The sequence below is a fragment of the Tamandua tetradactyla genome, chromosome 21 (assembly GCF_023851605.1).
Source record: "Tamandua tetradactyla isolate mTamTet1 chromosome 21, mTamTet1.pri, whole genome shotgun sequence".
Classification (NCBI taxonomy): domain Eukaryota; kingdom Metazoa; phylum Chordata; class Mammalia; order Pilosa; family Myrmecophagidae; genus Tamandua; species Tamandua tetradactyla.
In genome coordinates this window covers 42,853,233-42,880,022 of record NC_135347.1, presented here as the reverse complement: position 1 = coordinate 42,880,022, position 26,790 = coordinate 42,853,233, and the positions used below count along the sequence as shown (strand labels likewise).

At 35.3% G+C, this 26,790-nt stretch overlaps 1 pseudogene; it reads right to left on the bottom strand.

Moving 5' to 3' along the window:
* Nucleotides 1-4,833: 4,833 nt before the first annotated feature.
* On the bottom strand, nucleotides 4,834-6,520 carry LOC143665193 (protein zwilch homolog pseudogene; annotated as a pseudogene).
* Between the last annotated feature and the right edge of the window lie 20,270 nt (nucleotides 6,521-26,790).

The window sequence follows — 26,790 nt, the reverse complement described above, 5'->3', positions numbered from 1 at the left end:
TAGTATGTGAATTTATCTCAGTTAAATTGCATTTAAAAACATGAAATTAAAAACTTTTAAAATTAAATTCAAATATATTGTTCTCTGAATTTTTGTTTAAGCTGAAGATTTTCATAATAAAATGTTGGGAGTGCTTAGTGCTTGTCAAAGAAAGATGTTCTATGAATGACTTGGTATTTGTCACGATGAGAGCAACTTCCAAGTAAATACTACCTGGAACAATTGTGTGCTCCGAAGTAGCTTGAAACTGCACTCCTGGCAGCAACCTGGAGATTTATTTTTAACTAATTTATGTTCACAAGGTATAGTCGTCAAGAGCATGTGGCCATTCAAACCACTTACATACTTTAATAACATCCTCATAATAAGAGTTATTCGTGTGTTTGTTTGAATTTTGCTTGTTTAATCCTCTCATAAGATAGAGTACTTTTGTGAGTCAGAAGTCAACATAAAATGTCTCACCGAGTTCATTTAGACCCTGTATGATTCATCGCTCAGCATGTCATTGCAGACTATACTGTCGTCAGGGGATAAATGGGAAGAAAAGTGCCAAAATTCTACTTTTAGGTAGAAATTAAAATCTTAAATCTGTAGGGCTATCCTGCTCTGAGGAACATGTACCCTTTGGTGGGAATTCAGGATTTAAATGCCAAATCCAAAAGATCAGGACAACTTGACTTTTTTTTTTTTAACTTTTAAATGTGAGAATAAATGGCAAAGCTTAGGAGAAATATTAAGAGATAAGCACCTTCTCAATTCAAAACGGCACCACTGTTACCAATGGTGACTCAGGCAAATAAACATTTTTCAGCTGAACTTGCAGCATCGCTTCTGCTCCTTGCCTTGCTCAGTGTTAAAATGCTGTTCCCAAATATTTGATCGCTTCTGTTCCCCAAATTTCTTTAGCAGTTGCCACTTTATTTCTTTGTTCACTTTTCTTTTCTTTTTCTTCATATTTTAACTAAGTAAACTCATTATGCAATTGTAAAATTAGCAGTTTTTTAAATGGTTGAATAAGAGAGAGTTCAAGAACATCCCTTGAGGTTGGATTGTAAGACATGTGAATTCAAAAAAAAACTTTAAAAATGTAAAAAAAAAGAATATCCTTTGAGAATCTAGAAATATAATCACCTTAAATCTTACAATCAAAAATGATTTTCAAAGAGTTATGATTCTAAAGATTGAGTTTACTAAGGCTCATTCAGCATCTATAGACTTTGCTTTTACTAATTACATCAAGATATTGAGAATTAATCATGGACATATTAAATTTCCCACTTTAAACTTCTTATTCTTCCTATCATTTATCCAGTTTTTAGATAAATGTTTAAATTCAATGAATGAGAGTACAGATCTAATGAACCATATTCTTTCAAATGTTTTCACTGTGGTGAAATTCAATAAATGTTTAAAGTATTACTGCCCTTAGGAATTAATTTTTTACCCTAATAATTAAAGTAGTTTTGGAATAGAATAATCACGTCAAGGTATGTCTACCAGGTTCATTTACCAAGATAGGATAAGAAAGAATAAAACTTCTTTGTTAAATGCCCTTTGTCAATCTTCGCAGATTGGAAGAGGAGAAAATAATACTTTGTGAAAGTTGACACTAAATATTTTACCTGCCTTCTCATCCTTTTGTTGCAAGATTTACACAGAGATAAGACATTGCTAATAAAATTATAGCCAATCTAAGTATTTTCACCTCTCAAGTAAATCTATCCCCCTCTCATCTATCATAATCTCTTTTTACTTTTAGAAGCTATCCTCTAAAATTCAGTAAGTTTTTAGGCCACAATTGTTAGTTTTTGGAATGGTTTGACTTCAGCTTCAAGGAAAAAGAATGAGAAGAAATGAAAAAGAAATTGAGCAACAGAATTTCTATAATAGAAAACATTTCCTTAAATTTATTCCAATCCTATTTAGATACAACCAAATTTTACAAGGAAACTATACCTCACAAAAATATATGTTTGTATATGTTTAAAGTGAAAGTGGCAGAAGTTTGTATGCTCGAGAAAAATAAAAGGCATTCTGAATCTGAAAGGCTGTCCCAGGTTAGCACATTTGGTTCAAGCTAGAATGTCTATTATATTTTGATAAGTGGAAACTTTTCCTCAAAATGACCCAGAACTACCAAGCTTAAACATAAAACCTCATTATGCCAGTCTCTGTTTCTTTGCCCTAGTCACTACAATTGGAATTGAATACCTGTTAAAACAAGTGATCCATTCATTTGCTTTAAATACCTCTTCCCCCATCTTTTGTGAGTTAACCAAGATTCAACTGTTCTATGATGTCTCTAGATCCTGGCTGGTTGCTGCTTGAGTTTTGTTAATTCTGTTTTACTTGCCCTGATCAACAAATTTTTATATGTAAGCAAAATTCTTACTTTATGTTTTCAGTGAAATAAAAGCCTAGAGTACCTTAGGAAATAGAGGAAATAGACTCATATCAAGATACATCATTGTGAAATTTCAGTACATTGGAGACAGTGTTCTAGAGAGAGAATAAAGCTCACATATAAGAATTAAGATTTAAAATTACTTCATACTTCTTGTTGGAATAGAGGAAGTTTGAAGGCAATGGAGCCATACCTTCAAAAGTCTGAAATTTTATACCAAGCCAAATTTTAATCCAAATTCAGGTTAGAATAAATACATTTTCATACAAGCATGGCCTAAGAAATTCTATTTCTCTTGCTCCCTGTTCTCAGGAAGCTACTGGAGGCTGAGTTCTACCAAAGAGGGAAAAAAACAACAAAAAAAGAGGAAAGCATGGTAAACCAGAAGCAGAGATAAAGTTAATAATTTGGATGCTGGTGAAAGGAAAGCTCAGCAAGAAAAAGGCATGCACAGAAAGCAACACATTTATACTTGATTATAGCAGAAGGTTCTGTGAGAAACTCCTTCAGAAAGTTGCAATTGATGGAATATCTGATCCATCTGGACATTTTGAGAGGAGATTTAGACAATTTATGAGGAGTTTGGATTGAATTAAAGGTAAATATGTGAGGTGGGCAATGGTGGTTCAGTGGCAGCATTCTTGCCTACCATGCCAGACACCAGGGTTCGATTCCCAGAGCCTGCCCATGCCAAAAGAAAAAAGAAACCTAGAAAAAAAAGGTAAATACACGGACATTTGGGCAAATAAAAAAGGCAATTATTAGTTCCAGATAAATAAAAAATTAGGCAGGAAAGAAGGAGTCATGATGATTTCCTTTCCAGCCCAGCTGGAACTATTAATCTCAGCCTGGATGCTAATTTAACCATCTCAGCTCTCTTTTGGTTACTGTTTCCATGATACATCTTTTCCCGTCCTTTTACTTTCAATCTATTTGTGTCTTTGAATCTAAAGTGCATCTCTTGTATTCAGCATATGGTTAGATCATATTTGTTTTTAATTCATCTGCCAATCTCTGCCTTTTGATTAGAGTGCTTAATCCATTTATATTAATGCGATTACTGATAAGGTAGGATTTACTTTTGCCATTTGGCGTTTGTTTTCTGTATGTTTTGTCTCTTATGTTTTTCTGTTCTTCCACTACTGCCTTCTTTTCTATTAAATGTATATTTCTAGATTACCATTTTAATTTACCTGTTTATTCTGCTATATCTGTAAAAGTATTTTCTTAACAGTTGCCCACAGGGTTACAATTAAAATATTAACTTAAAACAATTTGATTCTGATTAATACCAACTAAATTTCAATCGTATGTGAAAATTTTGTTCCAATATAGTTTGGTTCTCTCTCCCTATTTTGTGCTATTATTGTCATACAAATTACATCTTTATACATTTAAGAAAATCAGCAAAGTTTTATAGTTATTCCTTTATGCAGATTTCTTTTAAATTAGGAGAAGGAAAAGAGTTACTGAGAAAACATATTTATATGCCTATATATTTACTTGTATATTTTTATTTTATATTTACTTCTATCTTTACTTTTAACAGTGCTCTGTCTTTCTGTTGGTGACCTTAGAAGAAGAGCAAATTTGTACAGAGAGAAAGAGAAGATGGCCATATGATAACTGAGGCAGAGACTGAAGTCCAATGTTTTCACAGAAGCCAGGAGAGAGGCAAAGGAGAAATTATTCCCTAGAAACATCAGAGGAAGCATGGACTTGCTGACACCTTAATTTTGGACTCCTAGCCTCCAAAACTGTGAGACAATATATATGTGTTGTTTTAAGCCATCTGGGGTTTGCAGTATTTTGTTATGGCAGGCCCGTGAAACTAACATGTGGTAATACCTTAATTTCTCCTCTTTTTTTTTTTCTTTTTAATATTCATTTAAGCTTTATTCTAGTATCTGGGGAAAAAAACCAAATTTAGGCATTCTTCATCCATACTTGCTGAAATATTTTACAAAGCCCTAACATAATGCTTTATATACCCTTTAATTTAGCAGGTTCTCTTTTATAGCAAATGAAAATAATTAGAAAATTTAATAGTGCAATTTTCCAAAATTTTCCAGTACAGTTAAAGCTTTCAGGATGAAGCTGTATTCCCTAATAATGGCCACGTTCTCATCTGTGGTGGTGGTTGTCCTCTTTACCATCTATGAGGTCACGTGCAGATGGCTATAGAGATTGCGGCACCTACAGTCTGCACCATCTGCATTCTAATTGCTGCGGTTTCATTAATGCTCCCCCTTCAGAGGCAGAATTGAGATGGGATTACCAATTTTGCAGCTTCCTTTTATATAGAGACTCTTTAGGATCTTCCTCCTTTTTCTGTTCTAAAGTTTACGTATTTCTTTTTTCAGACTCCCTGATAAATACTATTCCTTTTGGCTTCTGCTGGGACTTGTAAAGGATCTCATAAGCACCCTTTACTCAAAATGCACCTGGCTGTAGGTAACCATATTAGTAATAGATATCCTTTCTTCCAAGCTGCCATTTAGTGTTAATTTAGAAAAATCATGTTTGTAAAAATTCAGAGGGTCTATAGGGTGTGTTGTCACTTAGTTGACAAACTCTTTGAACCTTCTTTTGGCCACTATTTTTTCCACTCTCCATTTCTGAGGTTTTCCACTTTGATATAAGTTGTTTATAGCTGTTGGCCTGATTGGCAGCTAGAGAATGTATTGCTCATTAAGAGAGTTTGGCTTATAATATTTAATGCAAGATTGTGTTAAAGAAAAGAGGAACTCATTTTGAATTTTAGTGGAAAGTATACAACTGACTAATATTTCTTGAATATGTTTTTTTTAACACAATAAACCTATTCTTGCATAGGTATTAATGGAAAAATGATATATTCCAAATTATTCAAAGATTCAAATTCCTGACCTATGAAAAGACTGATATAATCTTTTTTTATTTTCTCCAAACCAATTTTCAAAAGCAGTTGCACTGGAATAGTCCCACTAAGAGAAACTGAGTCCACCGTTGCATTATAAAACTGATTAATTAGCTTACATAGTAAACTGTTACTTCCACCAAGGAGCCATGGCTGTATATCACCACACTGTAGACTCTGGATGATCATGTGAAGCACTTCCCAAGTCTTGACATGAAATTACACTACTGAACATTTTGAACCACAGCTGCTCAGCAAAATCAGGATCACCGCGTATTTTGAAAAGACACTTAATGGAACAATCAACTGCAGCAGTGTCATGTTTGACTGTCTCTGTGTCTTTTTTTTGCAGAATCATCAAATCCATTCTGTTTATTTAAGCAATTCAGAAGTTCATGCACAAGTTCAACAGCATAGTTTTTGCTTCCAGAGGCTTGGGCCATTCAGCTATAGTTCTCAAACCATCAACCAAAACAAGGAGAAATTTCAGTTTTCTGTAAAGATGATGCAAGGAACTTCTGGATTCTCCAGATTCCACTTTAATCTTCAGATCTGCTATAGAAGAGAGTGTAGGGATTTGAAGAATTTCATCCAGAAGATTCCAGGAAATTTCCAAAATAATTGCTGTTTCTGATATGGAGAGGATAGCATCCAAGATAGTGGACTTAAAGAGCCCATACTAGGCAAAGCCCCTGATTGTTACAATAGACAAATGATGTCTTTTCTTGTGTGAGTTCTTTAGGTCTTCACAATTTATGAAATAATTTCTATTAGCTTTATGAATGACTGCATATCAGGCAATTCCTTATTGCCTGAAATGCTGTTATTTTGTCACAAATTCAGTTCCTGGCCAATAGGTACCTTCAGGATCTGAGCTGTCACATCTTACCCAAAGGGTAGGAAGGATAGTAAGTGGTTGACTAATCTTCAAAGAGGTCATATTAGGATGGTGGATGATTGTATAAAGTCCAATTAACTTCCTTGCTCTCCCAACTGGTAAAACAAGTGGTCCAACATTCGTTCTCACCAGTAGAGAAATCTGAAATAGTAGTTTCTTCAGATTATAGTTCTTCAACATGACCTGTTTCTTCCTTTTCTAAAGGTGCTTTTTCCATGATGAATATGACATCATTTTCATATAGGATATTCTTCAAAGGTTTTGGTTGACTTTTGTTAATTAACTGCACTTGAACATCGGGTACAGGAGGCATGAGCATTTGACCCCTCAGCTGCTCAATTCATTCACCACCACATTCCTCCCCAGTCAAAGCATAGGTGGAAACTGCCAAGCTGAACTGCATACCTCTCCTCCATATTTGAAGAATACTTTTGCAGGTTATAAAATTCTTTGGTTGACAGTTTTTTTCCTTTCACTACTTTGGATGCATTTTCCCATTGCCTTCTGACCTCCATGGCTTCCTATGAGAAATAAAATAGTTATCTATTGAAGATGCCATGAGAAATAATGAGTACTCTTTTCTCTTGCTGCTTTCAAGATTCTTTGTCTTTCAATGGATTTGACTGTGGTATGTCTAGGTGTAGATCTTTTTTTTGTTTGCGTTATTTGGATTTCACTGAGCTTTTAGATGTGTAGATTAATGTTTTTCATCAAATTCGAAGAATTTTAGGTCACTGTGTCTTTAAATATTCATTCTGTCTTTTGTCTTTTTCCTCTCTTTCTGGGATTCCCATTATACAAATATTGTATGCTTGTTGATGTCACACAGGTCTCTGAAGTTCTGTTCAGCTTTCTTCATTCTTTTTTTATACATAACAGTTTTATTCACATATCATACAACCCATGAAGTGTATAATCAGTGGCTCTCAGTAAAATCTAAGAGTTGCGCAATCACTACCACAATCAATATGGGGACATTCCCATTTCTTTTGGGGAAAAAACCCCACACCCCTTATGCCTTCCCATTATTGACATTTAAGCTTTGGTATATTACCTTTGTTAAAATTACTGAAATAATATTACAATATTACTGTTAACTATAGACCTAATTTGCATTAATTGTATTTTTCACACATACCACCCCATTATTAACATTTTTTAATAGTGATGTACATTTGTTCTAGGTCAGGGAAGAACATTATTTATTTGTACTATTAACTGCAGTCATCATTCACAAAAGGGTTCGCTATTTTATACAGCTCCATGTTTATCTTCTTTCTTTCTAGTGACATACTCAGCCCTAAATTTCCTCTTTCAACCATAATCACACCCATAATTCAGCACTTTTAATTACACTCACTATAATGTGCTAACATCACCTCTATTTTCAAACATTTACAATCAACCTTATTAAAAATTCTGTACAAATTAAGCATCAGTACCTTCATTCTATCTCCTGGTAAACCCCATGAGTTGCTCATTATAATTAGTTAATATTAGTGAGGCCACACAATATGTGTCCTTTTGTGTCCAGCTTATTTCACTCAACATAATGTCTTCAAGGTTCATCTACGTTATTGCATGCATCAGGACTTCAGTCCTTCTCATAGCTAAATAATATTTCATCATATGTATAAACCACCATTACTTTTATGGAAAAGTAGATTTCCAGAAGTCCTAACTTCATCATTGCCTGCCCCCTCCCCCACTATAGTGTTTAAATGATAAGGTAAACACCTATTGTTCTAACCAAAATTACCTTGGAATGGCGGAATGGAGTAGGGAGATATGAAGGGTGTCTTCATGTTATGCATGGAAGGGTACAAAAAGAACTTCTAAGTCCTCATCTTCTTTAGGGGAAAGTCAAGAGAATATGCCCCAAACAAAGAAGTGAGGAATTGGCAATTCAAGCATATTATCTACAGACAAGAGAAGGAAATATGAAAACAAATTAAAAAGGTAAAAGTGATTGCATATGATGAGGAGTACCAGATAGGTAGAGGTGCAGGTATGGGATAGATTGAATATCTGAACTCCTTGAATTCATCAGCCATCTTCTTGATGCTACTGATGACTCTTCAGGAAGATCATTTGTCACCAACTGCATTCTCATAGGTCACAGGGGAAGACTTCAAAGGAAGGCTTAATGAGTTTCATGGCTTATGGTTACCTTAGGTTGGGGACCATGTCATTGTGATGTTCTTCCCACTCTCCGGGCCTGGTCTGATGAGGTGTCTGTTCTTTGTCTCTTATGTTGCTCATTTAGGAACAATCCAGAAGTTCTTTGCCATATACCTTAGGTAAAGGGCATCTGACTTCCTCCTCCTGATCTGACTTGCCAGGAAGTGCCTGAGGCCATTGGATCCACTCAGTACCCATACAATCGTACAGGCTTACTGCTTGGCAAGGTAGGTAGAGAGTCCCTTAGCATAGATATGCTCACTGGTTTACAATGTGCATTGTGCCTAAAACTTTGGATGTTATCGTACCATTCCTGGTTCTGCCTTGCCCAGAAGCTGCCTGGACAGGCTAGATGGCACAATCTGGAGATGCTGAGTAGTTGACATACAGTGGAATGAAACTTGACTAAGGGAAGACAGGAACTTGTAGATAATTTTCACTCTTTCTATGACCTCATTGAAGACATCCTGCAAGACCATCAATCTTCTGCAGTTACAAGAATCTGAGACCAGCTAGGTCTAGGTAATGCACACTCTGTAATTTGATCCTCTCCTTCTTTACTTTTTTTTTACCTTACTACTATTTTCCTGGAATTGCACCACAATCAAAATATAGAATATACACTTTTGGTTTAAATTCTGTTTTTTAGGGATCTCAAATAAGGAGATTTGTGCTTTTCTTAACATACCTTTTGGAATTATTTTCCTTCTCAAGGTAGGTGCATGAAGCTGATAAAAATAAAATCTTAAAAAAAAAATAGAAAGCAGAGAATTATACTAGAACATGTTCTTCATCTCAATGAAAATATAAACCAAGAAGTAAGATATTTGATCCAAAAAACATCTAATCTGTTCAGACAGCTGATCTGTGGATCTGGAGTAGAGCAAAAAAATATAGAGACATGAGGGAGGTTCCAGGAAAAAATGAAACTGATAGATTTTATGATGTCTGTTATTCTGGAAAATAATATTGAGAGAATTTAGCCAAGCAGTTTTTGGAGTGTTTAGAAAGAATTAGTGATGTGTACGTAGACAACCAAGCAAAACTTTTTACGAAGTAAAAGAAGCAATTATTAACTTCAGAAAAAGTGAACAATGCATCATAAAGTAACCAGACCACAACTTAGTTCAACAGTGAACAAGATTACGTAATTATAATAACGTGAACACCTTGGTTGTTCACCCACAGAAGTGGCTGTTCAGAAATGAATTCTTGGAGCAGTTATCCACCTTCACTGGGAAAAAAATCTGACTGTTAATTTAATTAAATAATTAAGTACTCAAGCTTTCATTGCATCTCTATACTGCCCAGACCTCTGCAAAGCAACAGGACTGCAAGGCAAACAGGGCACACAGCTTGCCCTCAAGAAGCTCACATTCTAGTAAGGAATTGAGACAAGAATACAGCCTTGTTTGCCAAAGTGATTAGTGCTCTAATTAAGATAAGTGCATGACATTATGGTATCCTTCAGGGGAGTATCTAACCAAAGTTAGTAAGGATATTGCCAAACAAAAACAAATTCGATCTAGGTAAGGGGGAGTGACTTTATTCAAACACATGATTGTAATAAGTACCCTTCCTCTTATAGAGAGAAGAGAAGGGTCCAGGTATGGGGACATGAAACGAGCAGGAAGTGTGATCAGAGAGTAAAATTCAACATTGTCAATATCTAAACTAATACTATTAAGCAAATCTTGAAGGCATTTGAGGCAGGAGTCAGGACAAAACATGGCATATTCAAAGAACATGAGGAATTAGTGGGCTTGACCGTGGTAGATATAGGTGACTTTTAAAAAGCTACTGCAGCAATTCAAAAGGAAATGCCCATTTGGATGAAGGAGTGATAGTCAAATGCCCAGGTAAATGTTTCCCATGAGATGGAGTAAAGTTGCTGTAAAGGAAAATCTAGGTGATGGGATCTATAAAACTACTGAAAAGATTCACTGTGGAAGACAGTACACTCGGCTGAGAAATCAGTGAAACTAAACAGATCAACAGGGTGGATACCATTAATAGGATTGTTTGATCAGAGATGATATTTAAGATTTTTATTTCCAGAAGGTAAAGAGGTAAACTAAAGAAACAGATCTTTTCTAAGCCAATTAGGTGGTTTTAAATCCACTGTAATATGTTCTACTTGACAACCACGCTTGTATTCTCTGTATAAATGAATTATGTGATGCATTCATATGACTAGTAACTTCAGTCACAGCTGAAGACTTAATAGTGTTATTATATCCAGTACTAATCCAGAATCTTCAGTACATCCCTCATTCTAGAGATCACACATCTTCCCAAATAAGTTTGTCCTTTAGAGAAAACTTTATAGTCTTCTCAAAGTTACACTCCCGTTCATTAGATTGGCAAACAATGGTGTATACTATGATCGGACATTGTGCTGCTATAAAAAGGAACAAAGTTGTGAGGCATGCAACAAGATAGATGAACCTGTGGGACATTTGGCGAGGCAAAATAAGCCAGAAACAAAAGAGCAAATATTGTATGATCTCATTTAGGAAAAACTTATAAGAAAATTGAGGGCTAGATTGCAAGCTCTTATAGCAGTCACATTTAGTCCAGAGCAGTAATTGCTATTTCTGGATTTTGAGGGGCTGTTTTATATATGTATAACCTGATATTTGGAGATAAGGATGAAGCCAACCAGATTGAGATTAAGGTTATTCAGAAAACAGGGCTAAGGAAAACATTGTTTGTATTTTAGAACTTCACATACTCTTTGAGACCAAAGGAAGAAAAATTTATTTTGTTCAGAACCTTAATTTTCTCTAGCACATAATCTAACTCAACCTGTCTGGACAGATCATTTAAACAATCCAAACAGAGGGAGCCCAGAATAAGAATAAGAGTCTTTAATCCTGTACAGTTTAATGTAATGCCTGGATACATCCTAGAATATATTAAGCAGATAATCAAAAAGTATTGGTAAAGTCCCTCGAGGGATGGGAGAAAACATATGGAACTATTAAACTTTAGCATGAGGGAAACTCCTGATACTGTGTCAAAGATTAGGGACACACAAATCAAGAGGCCAAGCCTTTGATCTTGAGACTTGTTCTTGTGAAGCTTACGTGTGTAGCGGAGAAGTTTAGCCTACCTATAGGTATGCCTAAAAGTTACCTCTGGAGGACCTCTTTTGTGGCCTCACTCTCTCTAAGCCCAATTCTGCAAGTGAAACCACTGCCCTCCTCACTATATGGCACATGACATCCAGGGATGAAAGTCTCCCTGGCAGCGTGGGAGATGACTCCCAGGAATGAGCCTGACCCTGGCACCATGGGATCAGCAATGCCATCCTGACCAGAAAGGAGGAAAGAATTGGAACAAAAAAGGTATAAGTGGCTGAGAGAGTTCAAATAAAGGCAACAGTCTACTCTGGGGGTCACTCTTATGCAAGCTTCAACTAGGCATTGCCACCTATCATAACTCGCCAAACCCAAATCAAAACCATTCCTGTCAATTCTAAAGAATATCTAGGGAGTTATATGAGATTCTATAAAGTTTCCATGCACTAGGGTAACTTTCTACAACCTCCAGATGGGTGCTGAAATGCAGGGGTGCCAGCCTTTCCAGAACATCACCTAGTTCTATCCCACACCCCATATTATTGATAGCCCTTTCCAACATAAAAAAGCTAGAATGGACATAGCCCAAATACCCCTAAAGAGTTCGAGAAAGATCAAAGGTGATGGTGGAGTTATACAGAGAAAGTAGGGTCTAACAAATGAGAATGAGTGCTAAATCATTATATTGATGTTTCTTTTAATTTCCAGTGTCTTGGAGCAGTTAGTAGTAAAAACCTAAAATTGTGGAATTGTAACCCATACCAAACTCTGAAATCTGTTTTACAATGAATTATTGTGATATACTTTGAAATTTATGGTTTTTTTCTATATATGTTAATTTTCACAAAAAAGGAAAAAAAAGGGAAGGAAGACAGGATTTAACAAATGAGTCTGACTGGTGAATCCGTATATTGATATTTCTTTTGGTCTCCAGTGTCTTGGAGCAACTAGAAGAAAAAATGAAAAATCTTGGAACTATAACACATACTAAACCTAAAAAATCTGTTCTATAACTACTTGTTAAAATGAACTTGGAAATTTATTGCTTTTTTGTATATATATTTCACAATAAAAAAGTCACACTTCCATTCTTATCCCCAAGCCCATTCTCCAGAGAAATTTCCCTAAATAATGTACCCTAGAAATTAGCCTCCCTTTTCCTAAAATTACCACAAAGTCAAGACCAAGTTTCTTCCAAACAGCAAATAAAATGGGTAGTTGTCATTATCTGGTTAACATAATCAATGTTAACAAATATTAAGCGAGGAGGTATATTTATTTATTTTTGCTGTGTGCATTGGTGAAATTAACTAGGAAACTGTTTTTGTTTGCTTGTCTGATTTTCAAATAATTTTAATAATGATAATTTAGTATAAGTACCCTATTACAGATGTTTTAACATGATATACAAACGTTCTTCTTTAATTTCTGATTCTCAATATTGATTTGAGGATTTTATTGGCAATCCCAGTTGCTACTGTCATAGCATAGTGAAGTTTCTAAAAATGAAATGAATTCTCTCTAATAATACAGTGAGTCAAGGAAGGCTGTCAAATTTGGCATTATTGTAAGTAGTAGTCCATAAACTATCCAAAATTCTTGATTATAGTAACTAACTGGAAAACTGTTGCCTCACTTACTGAGGGGTAAATTTTCCAAATACTATAGTCTTTGATACAAACTTTTTAAATAGATTGTCTTGCTTCCATCCAGCCAGGCAACAGTTGTTGAGTAAGTGTAATGAGCCAAGAAAAGTTCTAGGAATAAAAAAAATGAATAAGATAAGAATCTATACTCAAAGATTTCACAATAATGATAAACAGAAACATACAAATAGATAGTTACATTGCATTGTATTTGTACCATGTACTACTAATTTTCTAACTATGAAGACTGGACTCTCATTTTCTAGAGTTTCATTTGGCCCCTGGTTTGATTTTATAAAACTGGGCAGATAAAAAATGATTTTTATATTTTAAAGAGTTGTAAAAAAAATTATTATTATTATTTTTGAGGGGGCGGTACAACAGTGACTCAGCGGCAAGAATTCTTGCCTGCCGAGCGGAGGTTGTGTTCAATTTCTGGAACCTGCCCATGCGAAAAAAAAAAGATGAGGCACAAACACTTTATGTGGTCTGCAAAGCCTAAAATGGGTACCATCTGGGCCTCATAGAAGAAGTTTGCTGACCCCTGCTGTAGACCAGTGATTCTTAGTTGAGAGTTCCCCTGAAAATAATTTGTGTACTTTGTTATTTTAAATATCCATGCTAGGTGAGATCCTGACAATGGTGTATTCACCAGAATCCAGGGATTCTCATGGATACTGTGGCTGAGAACCTCTGCTCTACACACTTTCCGTGACCCAGAACATTTACTTCGGTTTACAAAGACTCTTAACAGCTTTCTCTCTTAACACAAACAGCTTACCCTCCACACCTCAGAATGCCTCTGACCTTATTTCATGTGTCTTCATAGGGTAGCCCCAATATTTTCTGATATAATCTCTTAATGATAATGCTCTAGATTAATAGAACTCTTTGAAAGCATTAAAATACATTGACATTTATTATATAATCTGATCCTAACAATAATATGGCCTAGAATTCTTGTTTTACAAATTAAAACAAAACAAAACAACTGAGGTTCAGAGATGCCAAGTGTCTCAAGGTCATAGAAAGCCTCTGATCCCTACTCCATTGTTCTCTGAACAGTGTCTTCTACTTACTCTTTCCAATTCTCTGTGGAAATAGACTATACAATCTATTCTTACTACTCAGTGGCAAAATTTCATTACATTTCATAAATCTGTTAGCTAAAGAATGTAATTCCTATTTAACTTGAGAGCCTGTGTGTCTTAAGGCAGACTTGTGTTATAATAATTCCTCTAATTTGCAAGCATTTTTTCACCTATATTATGTACTTGAAATAAACTAGAAGCTAACTCCTACTTGCGTATAAATGGAGAAAAAAAAGTATCTCTCTAGAGCATTATTCAACATAAAGCTCATGATATAATTTGCAGAGGCACAAGGTTCATCCTGCGTAAGTAAATTAAACAATTTTGTTAACCCTGATGTCTTTTGGTTAGAAGTGAAATTTATGTTAACTATTGGCTTTGCACTACATAGCCTCCAGAAGCCTTTATTTGTTCTCAGCTTGAGCTATATATATATATATATATATATATACCTCAGGATATTGATATTTTTCTAGTTAATCAAAAAGTATTCTAACTAAAAAGAAATGTAAATGCCACATTGTTTTGAGTAGGTGAGGCCAAAACAAAGGAAAAACAATAATCAAAGAATCACTTACAAATATTTTGGATATATTCATTCTTCATTCTTTCTAATTTTGACCAATCATTATATTCAAAAGATGTCAGGACAGATATAACTGAAACACAAGCCTTATTATATTGTATATTTGTCCAGAATTTCAGTGAGTAATAAACTTGGACAATATTGTGATGAGAACAAAGGAGTAATGCATTTTTACCCTGAGTAGCTTGGGAGGATATTTGCCATTAATACCCTCAAAGCGTCATGATGTCATGTGGCTGTTCAAGGCAAGAGATTATCAAGGAACACATTTGTAAGTTCCTGCCAAGGAAGCAGTGGAAAGCACAATTCCCATCCTTGTGTGCAGAACACAAAGGCAGCTGGCTAAAGGAAGCCGGGTATATAGTTTAGAGACAGCAAGTTCCAGGGTTATCTAAGTCAAAAGAGGAGGTATTTGTGGGGTCTTAAGTAATTGATAACAGGAATTTTGAAGAATATGTTGGAGAAAGTAAAGCATTTTATTAAGATTTTTTACTTAAAATGAACTTGAAATAACTTTAGGCGCAGATTTAAGAATTTTCTGCAAATAGTAATAAAGACTCCAAATTCAAGAAAATGGCATTCCAGTATAGATATGTCAGGGGTAAAATGTTTTCTGTGTGTAAACCACAGAGAAAAAATTTAGAAGAATGTGGACAAAACAAGAAAAGGAATTCAGACGGATACAGAACACACGTAAAAATCTTCTAATTTTAACTAATCTAGTATTCTCACTAATTCCTTCCTTGGGAGAAATTGGTTGTTTTTATAAAGTCCTTAGCATGGTATTTGTATATATTTATACGTAGATGGTATGGTTGTCTCCAAACATTCCTTCCACCCCTCCCTATCATGCATAATTTGGTGGAGAATTCATCTACCTCCAGGGACGCTGATTATCTCACCAACTCAAGGTAACCTCATCCCTTTTGCCACAATGATTACTTCAAATAACCCAGGCCTAAGCAAATCAGTGTCTGGCTTTCCAGTGGTCCTTACATTGGATGAGGAACGGGTGAAATGACCTAATTCAAGTCAGTAAGACATGAAATTGCTGGGGGCCTCTGAGAGAGAAGGCTCCTGACTTCCTGTGGTAGCTTCCAAAGCCAGCCTTCTCTTTCTACAGTCATTTTGCCACCACAAGAGAGGCCAACATGAGGATGAAGCTGGCCACCTGGAAGACACAGATGAGAGACCACCAAAACAAAATAAAACAAAGAAAGAAACACATTTTGTTTTGCTCTCTAGGAGTCATCAAATCAAACCAGTCCTTTTACAAAGCAGGTGACCCAGTAAATCTTTGTTAATAAGTTCATTTCAGTTGGATTTCTGGGGCTTGCAATACAAAGAGTTGTAAATGATACAATAACTACATTTACGATTACTGTACAATTTTGTTGTTCTCTTGAGTGCTCCCATTCAAGGTGATGATGGACAGACACACGGGTCAAGGGGTGGGTTACCTGACTGTTTTAACTATGATTCTGTAAACCAGTGGCAGATTAGATAAGCTGCAACCCATGTGCAAGTTTCTTTCCTAATCTCTTCATGGTTCTTGACTATGCCGGGAAAGATCCCTGTGCCTGAAGGAACAGGGAGAAAACACCCAAAGGCCCAAAATGCAAAGATATTTCTAGCACTCTGTACCACACTTACCCTCATAAATGAGGCATAAAAGAAGAGAACTTATTGCCTAATGCAATTTCGTATGAAAAGCAAAGGGGAGTACAGAAAGCATGACTCTCTTTTTGTAAAGTTAAAAACAAAATAAAAGCATCAGTTAATGGCTATTCAGAAATGAACTAAGGCTTTATATAAAAAGGAAACAAAGGAAATATGAAACAAGACCTAGGATATGGCTATCTCGGGTTGGGGATGGGTTGGTTGGGAACCATGAGGTAAGTTGTAGGTTTACACCATGGTCTTATCTTTTGATTTGAGTGGGGCTTCTGCAAATTATTGTATTATTTTTCAAAAAACACTAATTAAATAATTTTTTTTTAAAGACTAGAGGGTAAATTTGCATAAACATTATGAATCTTTTTTGTTTCCCTTCTGGAATTAATCAATTTCAGAATTCAAGCACAGGGTATCAGTAAAGAGGCTTAGGTAGCAGACCTGTTTCCAAAGACCTTTCAGGTGACTCATCATTTAGTATAATGCGTTTCTTTTCTTCATTGACAGTATAAGGGCCTTCCAGGGGTCTGCATATTTGCTTAAATTTGAATGTGATGTGGAATGGTCAATAATGATAATAGGGGCTAATAAAGCTAGATTAGTCAAATCAAGTCCTCTTTCTTTCCTGTTCATCTGTCTCTTAGGGCGCCTAGAAATATATTTTCTTTCTTTGAAATTCTTTTTTATTTTTCCTGGCAGAACTAAAATATGTTGGCCTTGTCTTAGCCCTCTAAGCTACAAATTATAAATAGTTTCATCATAGCTTCCTACACAAGTTCAGAGGACATTCTAAGAACAGTTTAGACCATAACTTTTGACCAAACCAATCATCTCAGTTTGTCTATACAGCAGATTGATAACAACACAGAATATGTCTGGGTATCTGCCAATCTCGCCGTCCTGGAGATAGTGTGTGGGATTGGCGGCAGTGGTGGGAATTGTCCATACATAGACAGAGCTTAAGAGGCAAAGACATAAAAAAACAAACTGCAGGATCTACCAAAACAGCTATAACTACAAAGCACAGAAGAAACTTTGCTCATCCATACTGCCAAATACATTATCGATTATGAAATAGCCTTTTCAGTCACATCTGCACGTGAAGATAGCGATGTCAGCATTAATTTCTTTTAATGTAACAGATATCTAACGACATATGTACAATCGTGTGCATGCATACAAACACAATCTATTTCAGAAATCACCTTCCCTCTTCAACTAATAATTCATTTCCTAGCACCAAAGTATGCAAATCCTTTTATATGGTGCTTAGACCCAAACAAGTCAGCATTTTCCAAACTTGGAGGATAAAGAGCACAATTTAAGAGCTGTAATAGAATCTTATATATGAAAATTCATAAACTTACTTCATGCATTTTAGGCAAGCAAATGGCAACTTAGGACTTCTCTTTTGACACCCAGGTGTGAAAATTACTCTCTCCATTTCATTTATGAAATGGTTACTGTTTCTTTAAAGCTAACTTTTAATTGACTTATCAATGGTAAAATCATTTTTCTTTTGTGAATTAAGAATAAAGTTGTTGAGCAAAAAGTGGATTCTTGCTGAGAAACATAGGAAGTACAGGAAAAGCCTGCAGTGTGTTATGACTTGGTTTAACTACCAAACGCCAGTACAGTTTCAACAATAACTCTCACTAGAGGACTTTATTTCTTTTGAAATAAATATGAAAGGTTGGGATAATTTCCTTTTTCATACATCATGTGAATTGGTTATTTCATTTAAAAAAAATATTTACAGTTCAGGTACATTCAAATCCTTTAAAATTGGTGTTTGAGAATGACAATAAGAATTTAATTAAGTTAAATGTAGTCTATTTTCTCACTTGTGGCCTGCGCATACCAAAGTCTTAGCATGAATATGAGAACTTTAAATTGAGAGAAGTGTTCTAGATGTGCACTAAAGAAAATATAAAGTCCTTTTCAATACGTCTGGCTAATAGATGTGAGCAATAGACTTGTACCTGTAGTGCGTGAATGAGGAAAGCAGGTTATGCGGGGTGCAGGGATAATATCACCAAGGGTCTTATGGGTCAGAAAAGAAATTTTAAAACCATTCCACTGCTTCACAAGGAACCTGCGTAAAGAATACAGCTGCTATGGTGCACTCTGAGGCTAGAGAGTGGTTTAACAACCTGCTGGCAACTGCTTTCAAAAGCTGTGCAGAAGTCCCTTTCGGGGAATGGTGAGAATGGGGGAAAATTCAACTTTTCCAAATAGAATTCTTGATATTCTCACAAGTAGTGCGGACAACCAAAGCTATAGGCTGAGTCCCCAGTCTTGGGGTTTGTTCATATGAAACTTAACCCCAGAAAGGATAGGTCAAGCCTACTTAAAATTTAGGCCTAAGAGTCACCCCCAAGAGAGCCTCTTTCGTGGCCTCTCTCTCCAGCCAACACAAGCAAACTCACCACCTTCCACCTATCTACGTGGGACAAGACTCCCAGGGGTGTGGACCTTCCTTGCAACGTGAGACAGAAATCCTAGAATGAGCTGATACTCAGCATCAAGGGATTGAGAAAACTTTCTCAACCAAAAGGGGGAAGAGTGAAATGAGACAAAGTGTCAATGGCTAAGAGATTCCAAACACAGTCGAGAGGTTATCCTGGAGATTATTCTTACGCATTAAGTAGATATCACCTTGTTAGTCAAGATGTAATGGAGAGGCTGGAGGGAACTGCCTGAAAATGTAGAGCTATGTTCCAGTAGCCATGTTTCTTGAGGATGATTGTATAATGATAAGCTTTCACAGTGTGACTGTGATTGTGAAAACCTTGTGTCTGATGCTCCTTTTATCTACCTTGTCAACAGACGAGTAGAACATATGGAATAAAAATAAATAACGGGGTTTTAGTTTGAAATGCGAGTGATCAATGAAAGGGAGGGGTAAGAGGTATGGCATGTATAATTTTGTTTCTGTTTTCATTTTATTTCTTTTTCTGTTGTCTTTTTATTTCTTTTTCTGAATTGATGCAAATGTTCTAAGAAATGATCATGATGATGAATATGCAAGTATGTGATGATATTGTGAATTACTGATTATATATGTAGAACGGAATCATCATATGTTAATAATGTTTTGTTCATTTGTTGTTGTTTTTTTATTAATTAAAAAAAATTGACTAACACAACATTTAGAAATCATTCCATTCTACATTAGCAATCAGTAATTCTTAATATCATCACATAGATGTATGATCATCATTTCTTAGTACATATGCATCGATTTAGAAAAAGAAATAGCAAGACAACAGAAAAAGAAATAAAATGATAATATAGAGAAAAAATAAAAATAAAAATAAAAAATACAAAAATATATAAGAAAAAAAACTATAGCTCAGATGCAGCTTCATTCAGTGTTTTAACATACTTACTTTACAATTAGGTAGTATTGTGCTGTCCATTTTTTTTTTTTTTTTAGAAATCATACCATTCTACATATGCAATCAGTAATTCTTAACATCATCACATAGGTGCATGATCATCGTTTCTTAGTACATTTGCATCAGTTTAGAAGAACTAGCAATATAACCGAAAAAGATACAGAATGTTAATATAGAGAAAAAATATATAAGTAATAATAGTAAGAACAAAACAAAACAAAACAAAAGCCTATAGCTCGGATGCAGCTTCATTCAGTGTTTTAACATGATTACTTTACAATTAGGTATTATTGTGCTGTCCATTTTTGAGTTTTTGTATCTAGTCCTATTGCACAGTCTGTATCCCATCAGCTCCAATTACCCATTATCTTACCCTGTTTCTAACTCCTGCTGAACTCTGTTACCAATGACATATTCCAGGTTTATTCTCGAGTGTCGATTCACATCATTGGGACCATACAGTATTTGTCTTTTAGTTTTTGGCTAGACTCACTCAGCATAATGTTCTCTAGGTCCATCTATGTTATTACATGCTTCATAAGTTTATCCTGCCTTAAAGCTGCATAATATTCCATTGTATGTATATACCACAGTTTGTTTAGCCACTCGTCTGTTGATGGACATTTTGGCTGTTTCCATCTCTTTGCAATTGTAAATAACGCTGCTATAAACATTGGTGTGCAAATGTCCGTTTGAGTTTTTGCCCTTAATTCCTTTGAGTAGATTCCCAGCAATGGTATTGCTGGGTCGTATGGCAATTCTATATTCAGCTTTTTGAGGAACCGCCAAACTGCCTTCCACAGTGGTTGCACCATTTGACATTCCCACCAACAGTGGATAAGTGTGCCTCTTTCACCGCATCCTCTCCAGCACTTGTCATTTTCTGTTTTGTTGATAATGGCCATTCTGGTGGGTGTGAGATGATATCTCATTGTGGTTTTGATTTGCGTTTCTCTAATGGCCAGGGACATTGAGCATCTCTTCATGTGCCTTTTGGCCATTTATATTTCCTCCTCTAAGAGGTGTCTATTCAAGTCTTTTTCCCATTTTGTAATTGGGTTGGCTGTCTTTTTGTTGTTGAGTTGAACAATCTCATTATAAATTCTGGATACTAGACCTTTATTTGATATGTCGTTTCCAAATATTGATTCCCATTGTGTAGGCTGTCTTTCTACTTTCTTGATGAAGTTCTTTGATGCACAAAAGTGTTTAATTTTGAGGAGTTCCCATTTATTTATTTCCTTCTTCAGAGCTCTTGCTTTAGGTTTAAGGTCCATAAAACTGCTTCCAATTGTAAGATTCATAAGATATCTCCCTACATTTTCCTCTAACTGTTTTATGGTCTTAGACCTAATGTTTAGATCTTTGATCCATTTTGAGTTAACTTTTGTGTAGGGTGTGAGATATGGGTCTTCTTTCATTCTTTTGCATATGGATATCCAGTTCTCTAGGCACCATTTGTTGAAGAGACTGTTCTGTCCCAGGTGAGTTGGCTTGACTGCCTTATCAAAGATCAAATGTCCATAGATGAGAGGGTCTATATCTGAGCACTCTATTCGATTCCATTGGTCGATATATCTATCTTTATGCCAGTACCATGCTGTTTTGACCACTGTGGCTTCATAATATGCCTTAAAGTCAGGCAGTGCAAGACCTCCAGCTTCGTTTTTTTTCCTCAAGATGTTTTTAGCAATTCGGGGCACCCTGCCCTTCCAGATAAATTTGCTTATCGGTTTTTCTATTTCTGAAAAATAAGTTGTTGGGATTTTGATTGGCATTGCATTGACTCTGTAAATCAATTTAGGTAGGATTGACATCTTAACTATATTTAGTCTTCTAATCCATGAACACGGTATGCCCTTCCATCTATTTAGGTCTTCTGTGATTTCTTTTAGCAGTTTTTTGTAGTTTTCTTTATATAGGTTTTTTGTCTCTTTAGTTAAATTTATTCCTAGGTATTTTATTCTTTTAGTTGCAATTATAAATGGGATTCGTTTCTTGATTTCCCCCTCCGCTTGTTCATTGCTAGTGTATAGAAATGCTACAGATTTTTAAATGTTGATCTTGTAACCTGCTACTTTGCTGTACTCATTTATTAGCTCTAGTAGTTTTGTTGTGGATTTTTCCGGGTTTTCGACGTATAGTATCATATCGTCTGCAAACAGTGATAGTTTTACTTCTTCCTTTCCAATTTTGATGCCTTGTATTTCTTTTTCTTGTCTAATTGCTCTGGCTAGAACCTCCAACACAATGTTGAATAATAGTGGTGATAGTGGACATCCTTGTCTTGTTCCTGATCTTAGGGGGAAAGTTTTCAATTTTTCCCCATTGAGGATGATATTAGCTGTGGGTTTTTCATATATTCCCTCTATCATTTTAAGGAAGTTTCCTTGTATTCCTATCCTTTGAAGTGTTTTCAACAGGAAAGGATGTTGAATCTTGTCAAATGCCTTCTCTGCATCAATTGAGATGATCATGTGATTTTTCTGCTTTGATTTATTGATATGGTGTATTACATTAATTGATTTTCTTATGTTGAACCATCCTTGCATACCTGGGATGAATCCTAGTTGGTCATGATGTATAATTCTTTTAATGTGTTGTTGGATACGATTTGCTAGAATTTTATTGAGGTTTTTTGCATCTATATTCATTAGAGAGATTGGTCTGTAGTTTTCTTTTTTTGTAATATCTTTGCCTGGTTTTGGTATGAGGGTGATGTTGGCTTCATAGAATGAATTAGGTAGTTTTCCCTCCGCTTCGATATTTTTGAAGAGTTTGAGGAGAGTTGGTACTAATTCTTTCTGTAATGTTTGATAGAATTCACATGTGAAGCCGTCTGGTCCTGGACTTTTCTTTTTAGGAAGCTTTTGAATGACTGATTCAATTTCTTTACTTGTGATTGGTTTGTTGAGGTCATCTATGTCTTCTTGAGTCAAAGTTGGTTGTTCATGTCTTTCCAGGAACCCGTCCATTTCCTCTAAATTGTTGTATTTATTAGCGTAAAGTTGTTCATAGTATCCTGTTATTACCTCCTTTATTTCTGTGAGGTCAGTAGTTATGTCTCCTCTCCCATTTCTGATCTTATTTATTTGCATTCTCTCTCTTCTTCTTTTTGTCAATCTTGCTAAGGGCCCATCAATCTTATTGATTTTCTCATAGAACCAACTTCTGGCCTTATTGATTTTCTCTATTGTTTTCATGTTTTCAATTTCATTTATTTCTGCTCTAATCTCTTTGTTATTTCTTTCCTTTTGCTTGCTTTGGGATTAGTTTGCTGTTCTTTCTCCAGTTCTTCCAAATGGATAGTTAATTCCTGAATTTTTGCCTTTTCTTCTTTTCTGATATAGGCATTTAGGGCAATAAATTTCCCTCTTAGCACTGCCTTTGCTGCGTCCCATAAGTTTTGATATGTTGCGTTTTCATTTTCATTCGCCTCGAGGTATTTGCTAATTTCTCTAGCAATTTCTTCTTTGACCCAGTCGTTGTTTAGGAGTGTGTTGTTGAGCCTCCACGTATTTGTGAATTTTCTGGCACTCCGCCTATTATTGATTTCCAACTTCATTCCTTTATGATCCGAGAAATGTTGTTTTTTTTTTAATCAATAAAAAATTTTTTAAAATTTTTAAAAAAAGAAAGTTTTACAGATGCGCCGTAGATGGACTCTGAAATGTATTTCAAGGCTGGGGTGTGGTGTTCCCACCTACCAATCTGCAGTTCTGATGAGTATACAACCCAAGGGCTTTGCTGACCCTGAAAATGGTTTCTTTTGGGAACCCCTGAGGTTCATGTGTAAGGTTTAAGAAGCTCGAAGCCTAAACACCAAAAAGTAATGGCCTGGGCATCACAGTCAGCATGTTTGGCAGCTGCAGCAGGCTCTCTTTGGTTTCTTAAGCCAACTACAACTTCAGGGCAGCCAGAGTTCATGGAAATTGCAGTATCCTTACCTCAAACTGACTTTACAAAAATTCTTGAAATGGCATAACATGATTATGCTTAAGGGTAAGGAAGTCAATTTTTTTTTTGTTAGTGATGGGTGGCCCTATTTGCTCCTAATGAACAAATTAGTATGTGTGATACTCAAAATCTGATTTAGGAGGGGTCTTGCTAATAGGCTTTGTGTCCTACAGATGTACAAAATACATTGCTTACGCCACATGGTAGCAATGCTTCAGTGAGGTCAGATTGAAGTATTTATCAGGAATGAACAAATCAAAGCTCTTAAAGATTTTAGTTACTTTCACATATTTCTTACTTTTCCAGTAAGGAATAAGATCACTTCTAACTTGGAGGAAATACTTGAAAATGTCTGATGCAGATTAACTTACTAAGGACAGTACAGATACGCCCAAATCTGTTGAAGATGCTATTAAGAGGAGAAATTTGAATTTCTTTAAAAGATGAAAAAAATTCATGTTTGCCTGGTAGTTATTATAAAATTATCCTCACCGTAAAAGTTCAAAGAAACATAATATCTCATAAAATGACCATTAATTACTGGTCACGTGAATAGCATTATCTGTTTTCTGGCAAATAAGTCTCAAGCATTTGATATTTTCTATTTTTATGGGAAAACACTCATTTCTGGATTACAATTGGATTTGTAGAGACCTTTGAAAAAGCAAAGTGCTTTCAACCATGCCTTCGTGTGTTATTTTGATTAAAAAAATAAGTCCTCAGGTAAAATTTAAATATATTCTCTGAAAAAGTCGTTAGTATATTTTCTAGTAAATTCAAAGAATTGCTCAGAAGTACACTCATCAGTATTAGCAATTATTAGTAATAATGGTGATTAAATATTTATATGAACAATGAGAACAATTATTTCCCTTTAAAACTTATTTTGTAATCAAGCAAGCACACTCTCCATCTGATATTAAACTGTGCACTGGTGAGTGAACATTTTTTCATTTACGATCCTCATTCACATTTTTCTCGATGCTTAATTGTATATTTCTATTGATGTAATAGTTTGCGAGAAAAAGAGCTCATGTCTCTGCCTGAAGGTGGAAACTTATGAATATGCAAATAATGTTTTGATGTGATGAAGTTTTTCTTTGGAATGGAACTGTGTCCTCTTAAGTTACATTGAATATTACCCATTGCTTGGAAGTGCACAAAGCACATGAAGACTTGAGTTTTTAAAGAAAAGAAATATCTGAGAAATAGTTGCTTTCTGGTTATAAAATGCTGTATTGTTGAATCCGGTCTTCTCAATTTAGGCTAATGCTTCGTTGTTGAAAAAAAATAACTGCCATTTAATTTTTATTGTATAGAAGAGTAGTGAACCAGTAATATGAAAAGATGTATAGACTGTCTGCCCTGTATGTTATAGCGTAATTCTTAAAATGCAAATTCAGGGGCACATCTTTTAACAGTTTTAATTTAACCCAGTGCAATATTGTCCAGATGGTTTTAAAATGTTCCTCTGGTGAACTGTGCAAAAATAAATCATTTTTTCATAGCATCTTGTACTGTAAAAATATTCTGATGCTCAATTTCAACTGTAGACAACAATCTTACACACAAACACCAGTGAAGTATTAGATTAGGAGACTTAGCAAGATAGCAGCGCTGGCTTCTGAAGCTATTCTCAGCATCTAGACAGGCTGGCAGCGCGTTTTTTATTCAGGGTTGGACTGGCCCTCAGCTGGAAAGAGTTGCCTTGCTTTCACCTTTTCTCCCACAACAAACAGGTGTTCTTCAAACTTTGGTTGGTCTCTACTCACCTGAGGGTCTTGATAAAATTACAAAAGACCAGGACCTATCTTACTTTAATGAACGTGGGCCATAGGGTTCTCTTTTGGCTCTCTAGGAGATTCTGTCTATGCCAAAATTTGAGAATCACTGCACTAAACAGAAGCTAAAGAGAAAATATCAGGATAGTAAAAGGAAATCTATGAAATAGGTCAAATCATTATAAAACATTTGAAATTTGGCTAAACAGACTCATATTAAAGAAATGAAGAAATACGAAGTGTGGGATTTACCTGAGGTAACAATGAAGTCTTTTTTTCTTCACTCTAAGAATCTGGAAATAAGATTAACCTCTGAGATCTAAGCTAATAAATTTAAACTATTAAACTAATAAAAATTTGCATTAAAAGAAAGAGTTTAGGCCCTTAGAAACTGATCAAGATAATGTGTCTAAAGCAGAGATTTGGGGTTTTATTAAAAAAACCCATCAGAAGGAACAAGACCTAGCATCAAGAGGCAGGGCTAGAATATGGCTAACTAAAACACATGAAATCCAGTCTACTATATTTTACCTTTCCAGAAGAAACACTGTTAAAAAGAAACTTGGTCTAAAGCAAGATATATAGATGGCAAATAAGCATGTACAAAGATGCTCAATATCATTTATCATTAGAGGAATATAAATTAAAGCAGTGATGAGATACCACTATATAATTATTACAATGGCTAAAATCCAAAAAATTGACAATAACAATTGCTGGTGAGGATGTGGAGGAGTAAGAACTCTCATTTATTGCTGATGGGAATGCAAAATAGTCCAGCCACTTTGGAAGACAATTTGACTGTTTTTTACAAAACTACATATTTTCTTACTTTATAATCTAGCAATCATGCTCCTAGGTATTTACTAGGAACTTTTTATGTGAACTCATGTTCACATAAAAACCTGCATGCAAATGTTTATCCATAATGGGCAACAAACAGACAAACAAACGAACCTGAAAGCAGCTGTGATGTCCTTCAATAGATGAATGGCTCAACAAACTGTAGATACCCACACAATAGAATACTATTCAGCAATAAAAAGGAATAAGCTATCAAGCCATGTGAAGACAAGGATGAATCTTAAATACATACCGTTAAGTGCAAGAAGCCATTATGAATTGGCTACATGACATATGATTCCCTTTACATAATAGTCTAGAAAAGACAAAACTATAGAGATGGTGA